Source organism: Geospiza fortis, unplaced genomic scaffold (assembly GCF_000277835.1).
Source record: "Geospiza fortis unplaced genomic scaffold, GeoFor_1.0 scaffold97, whole genome shotgun sequence".
NCBI lineage: Eukaryota > Metazoa > Chordata > Aves > Passeriformes > Thraupidae > Geospiza > Geospiza fortis.
The window spans coordinates 5949516-5955192 of record NW_005054343.1 but is presented as its reverse complement, the minus strand read 5'-3'; the positions used below and the strand labels follow the sequence as shown (position 1 = coordinate 5955192).

At 38.1% G+C, this 5677-nt stretch overlaps 1 protein-coding gene across 1 annotated transcript in view; it reads right to left on the bottom strand.

Moving 5' to 3' along the window:
- Positions 1–869: 869 nt before the first annotated feature.
- The window catches only part of ATMIN (ATM interactor), a 9710-nt gene continuing 4902 nt past the window's right edge, over positions 870–5677 (bottom strand). The window contains exon 4 of the mRNA XM_014307778.2: positions 870–3333. The gene's annotated coding sequence lies outside the window, so the exon portion shown is untranslated. The remainder of the gene's footprint in view (positions 3334–5677) is intronic.

Below are 5677 nucleotides of genomic sequence, written 5' to 3'. Positions count from 1 at the left end.
AGATATTTATGACATCTTCCCCTCTGGAAATACCTCCCTTTCTCCTCTGGAAATACCTGAATGCTGCTGTTTGCAAATGCTTACCTCAGGCTGTGATGGGGCTGAACACAGCAGCCTCCTGCTGTCCATTCATGACTACAGCTGAGCGAACAGTGCAGATGAACCTTCAGCCACGAGGCTTCTGCTCATTCATCTCTGAATCGCATAGGCAAGACTTACAGGTAACAACAAAAATCAGCATTTTATATCCTCCAACTAACAGAAAATGGTGGGATCATCACTAAGCATGGGAGCTGTGCAGGAAGAAACAGGGCAGAGTATGAGACATGCTCAAATCAAGCCACTCTAGGGTTTGGGGGGGTTATTTTAATATTTACAGTAGCAAAAAATATTTTCTCAGTTAAATAAAATACATTACAAAATACTAAGGAGTTAGAATAGAGTACTTTGAACACCAACCATCATACTGTAGGTGAATTTCTACAGGGTGTTAGGACACTAGAGACGTTAAATCACCCCTGCAGGGGGGATGGATGATAAGGTTGAGGAAGAAAGCAGAGAGTCTGTTGTAGAGGTGAGGCATCTGCCACAGAGCTGAAACTGCAGAGGTTCCCATTCCACTGCAGGTACAAGGCAAAGATTACATTTTGTGCTGACGAGAGGTTTGAGACAGAGAACTTTTCTGCACCTCCACAGATTAAGAACTGACATTGTAGGATATGTTTTGAAAGCTTTTCAGTTGGTAGAGATTTTGTAAACTAAAACTAAGATGTTCAGGAGCAATGGGTGGTACTTGCCAAGAGGCACTGGATCCCCCACCCAGGCCTGTGCAGGCAGAGGTCATGGCCATTAAAACAGAAGGCAAAAAATGATTGAAGTTAACTTTATTCCAAAATATGTATAATTTACAGGACTGAATAAGTGCTTCATTTGTGAACAAAACATTTCAATACTTGTGAATAACTTACTAGTAGCTTTGTGTAACACTTCAGTTTCCAACAGAGGGAAATATGAAACAGTATTTTGGCACAAGGTTTTCTCTGCATGCAATAATGTAATTACAAGTTTCACAGTTACTAGGACAACATTCCTTCTTTGGGATTGTCACTTGTAAAATAGGTCTAAGAAATGAATGCTTGATTTTGTCTGGTCACTGCAAGTTTACTGGCTTAAATAGCAAGAATTAAACAGGAACATCCTTTGAAAACTAGATTTGTCCACTAAATAAAAAAATCTCACCAGTAATGAAAAGAAAAATATCTTAAGGACCTTTCTCAGCCTTGCTGAGATTAACTCACACACGCTTTGGGAAAGACTCACCCACATGAGATTTATTACTCATTCATTCCAAATAATTACAAACTCAAATGAGATTGTAATCAGGTGTTGAAGTCTTTAAGCTGTAGAGATATGGCCATCTTTCATACCTAGCTTTATCAGAGATGCACTTGCAAATGTCTGTAGATAGAGGTACTGTCAATCTAGCTCTGCATGCAGATGCTTGAAGCATGTAAAGCACTGCATGTTGTGAAATGTAGAGCTGGCATCACCACAAGTCATCTAGTATATTCCACAGCTAGTTGTTGCAGGTACTGTAAAGCCAGCATATGAAAAATGGTCACAAGTAAAGGGACTTCTGTTATTGAACTCAGCAGTTCCTTGAGGCGTTTCCACCATTTCAGGCTGTCTGGTTACATTTTCAGTGCAGAGTCACACACACAAACACAAACATTCCTCACCCTGACTGCGGGGCTGAGCGCTGAGTTCTGTTCATTGCATAGCAATGGCACTTGAAACGAGAGAATTCAGTCCTGTTCTAAGCAGCAAGTCCTTCTTGCACGTTTAAATTCACATCAACTCTTAAAAAACAACAACAAAAGAAACAGAAGATGCATGATTGCACCATACACTGGTTTGCTACCATTAAACAGCCAAATCCTCACAGTGTTCCTGTTCTCAATGGCAGCCTGGTTACTGGAGGCCCATCCTACCAGGACACAAGCATAGCAGCACCTTAAACCAAACAGGAATGAACAAAGCTTGCAAGGCCCAGAATGTTACCAACAGTTTGGTGTGAATGTATTTGGAACAGTAAATGGTACATTAAGATCATGTTTAAAAAAATCAGCACATGTCAGAAATGTATTAAAGCAAAGGAAGCTGTACAACCTTAATGATAAAGGCAAGCACATTTGGTTCACCTCAGAGTTGCCATTTCAGGAACATATTCTTTTGCAAGTTGAGCACCCTATGTTGATTCGGTATCAGTTCTATTAAATTCCCCTACATTTAAAAGGCTATTAAACTCCCTCTAGCCCCCTAAGCCCCCAGTCCTGTCAACTCTTACATTTCTACCCAGCCTCACAAAAAAATCAATTCACATCTTAGCAGCATAAGGATTTAGAACAGTGGAAGGCAGCCATCGTTCTTCGTTCTCTTGCTCCTACACAACTGGGGTCCATATGACTAACAGGGAAATTCAGCCTCTTGTTTCCAACAGAAAAAAACCTGTGTATTGTGCCTTGAAATAAAAATTTCTAAGGAGTTAATTACATACATTAAATCACAGACACTGATCAAGTTGTTCAAAACTAAACGAGGTTTCACAAGGTTTCTTTTGCAGCTGTTTAATTCACAGCTGCAAGTATTTACACATTTTTTAATGCTTTCATATCCTTTGGAAATGAGAATTTTCTAAACTCAAGTAGCTTCGCATAACTAAGAATACGCAGCGTTAGCAAACTCTGACTTAAAACTACCAATTTTTCTAGGCCAACACAAAGTTTTGGGGAGGATTCCCTCCCTACCCACAGCAAAAAGTATTTACAGGTTTATTAGCAGAAATAGACATGAATAAAGCTGTAAGAAGAGGACACATCTACTGTCAGACAAACTTTCAGCATTTTGACAAACAAATATGGAAGACAACAAGACAGACCTTTCATTTTTCAGCTTATTTGTGCTTATGTTCTCACAGAGTGCAAGTTCCAAATCTGCTGTTTCCTTTGTTCGACTCTTTATATATTAAAGAAAAGCACAAATGAAACTACAAAAGTACTAATTCAATTTTATAATAGTGTTACACAGGCATCCAGATCAAGATCCAGCAATCACAGCTTAACAGAATTAAGCAGGAAACACAAAGGGTAAGTACACATAACATTAGTATCACTTCCAGATAAAAAAATGTGTTAAGAGGCTACAGAGAATCTGATGTTACTTTCTGTATAGCAGCTCTAATGGCAATAGAGGATACAAAAAAAGAGCAAGATAGTAAGTCACTGCTGACCAATACTTACAATACAGTGCCTTGAAAATCAAATCAGAGACAAACTGCAGAAAAAGGGAGATAAGTATCATTTTAGTTCTACCCAGAAATAGTTGTGTCTGAAGTTTATTTTATAACAAAGGCAAAACCAGAAAATCAGCCTTTATGAAAATTTGTTTAAATGTGAAGAATTCATAATATTCAGCTATAGTGTTTCAGATCAGGTTTCATGAAGTTTTCTGCGGGATTCACCAAACTATGAAGTCTGGCTGCAGTCTTCACATTTTCACGAAAGTACTTAATAAATCCAAACTGAGTGACATATGCCAGACATACATGATCCAAACCTGTTTTTCACTTTAATGAATAATTTATGGAGAACCAAATTAGTGAAGAAAGAAGTTAATTTTGGTCAGAAGTTAATTTCGTCTTTCCTAAGACAGTGCAGACATTTAATAATTTCTTAATACTGCACTTTCAATAAATGACTTCATGTTGTAGTACTGTGTTCACCTAATCAAAGTGCAAACTGTTTTAAACAAACAGAATGAGTGAAAGGATTGTGATTTGAATGTTCTAATAAAATACACAAAGCTCAGAACGAATTTTAATTAAAAAGTACAATAACTGAATAATGATTACATCATAAGATTTTGTCCACACAAACTTTTGGGTCTTTTCCTGACAGTCCCTGATGCTAAGGGCTTTGGCTTACACAATAACATGGCAATTATCACTCTAATTTGTAAATTAGTTTCAAAGTACTTTAAACCTTGCTGGTCTCTCAGATGTCTACAATTCAAACCCTTCAGTAATTCTGCTCCTCAGCACCCACTATTCCTTCTCTTGCAGAGTAAAGGCTGACTTTCTAAATTCAGAGGTAATGGACAGCTTCTACCACTGTGGAAAATACCCTTTTCCCGAACCAGGTTTATAGTGACTGCCTCTCTTTCACGTGTCAGTACAGACAACTTGCACATGGGAAACACAGAAATCAGTTTGGGAAGAAGCATTCTCTGGTATTCCAGCCAGGGGAAGGAAGGAAGGAGAAGGAAAAACACTTTAAAATGTGAAGTTGCAACATTACCAGAAAGATATTGCAATAGAATAATTAATTTAATTTTGTTCTTTATCTTATCTCTCAAATTCAAAGTAGGCAAGCAAATATGAGTCAGTCATCTTCACAAGAAACAAAATTACAAGTGAGGCCTTCCTTTTTTAAATACATCCCACCCTTCAGATGAGAACTCTACAGACATTGCGAAAGCTGGGGACATTCCCCACAGCAGAATGACTTTCTCCTGAGGAACTGCAAGATTCCCTTCTGCAGTTTCTTCAGCCAGATTGGAAGTGTCTGAAATCATACCCAGAAATGTTGAAAAATCGAAGAGGCAACATAGATGGGGTTTCAGGAGGAAAATATGAGTTTCAGGATTAATCTGAAGAGATTATTTCAGTAAAGACACTCACCACAGCAATATAAAGACTATTAAGAAAAGCCAAAGAAAAAAAAAGGAAAAAAGAAAGGTATTGCTCATCTGCAACAAAAACAAGCTGGCTGCAATGGATGAGTAACTTAACTCCCACATCCTTGAACTGAGAATATGCAGCACAAAGCATAGGGAGTCCTCAAAATCTAAGGCTTGGACATACATTTGCTGCTGGGCTGCACAGTAAATATGCAGCTAATACGTCTCCTCTAACAATGGAGGAGTAAAGTCTGTTACAGGCCCAGGAATTTGACACAGAGTTTTCCTCTAAGGTTACAGAAACTAAAACCTGTCCAGTACAAAACCAGAGGCCTAGATTTCACAGATATTATAGTAAGAGATAAAAATTACTTAAGGCCAAATTCCAACATACATTCACAACTGGCTTAATGTAAATGAAAAATACTGCAAACAGTGGCATGAGGGGCAACCAAAACATTAAAAAAAAGGTGCCAAGAGATTATATGCTTCTTCTCTGAAAAATCAGTTTGTGTGAGTTTGACCACACTCAGGGAAATTGTGAAAGTTGCAGGAACTGAGGGCTGCAGATCAATGAAGTGCAAAAAAGCAAGATACAGCTGTTCTGGAAGGGCTTCTGTGAGCTGATCTCCCAGCTCTGCTGTATGGATTCCAACTGTTTTTGGAAGCAGGAAGTCCAAAACCAGAAGTCAAGGTGAGTGTTTTAAGGAATTTAATTGTCCATTTTTAAAGATTTCTCTTAAGGTAGTAAACCACTGTAACATTTCTGAACTTGTACCTCAATAAAGCTAGGAGAATTTCAGCAAAAACAAATGATTCCAGTCTCTGAGGCACACACATTGTAACATTTGCATCTTCAAGACAGAAATAATTTAAGCAAATCCCTTCTGAAGACTCTAAAAATGTTAGTCCCATGTATTACACTAGCTAAAAGGACGAC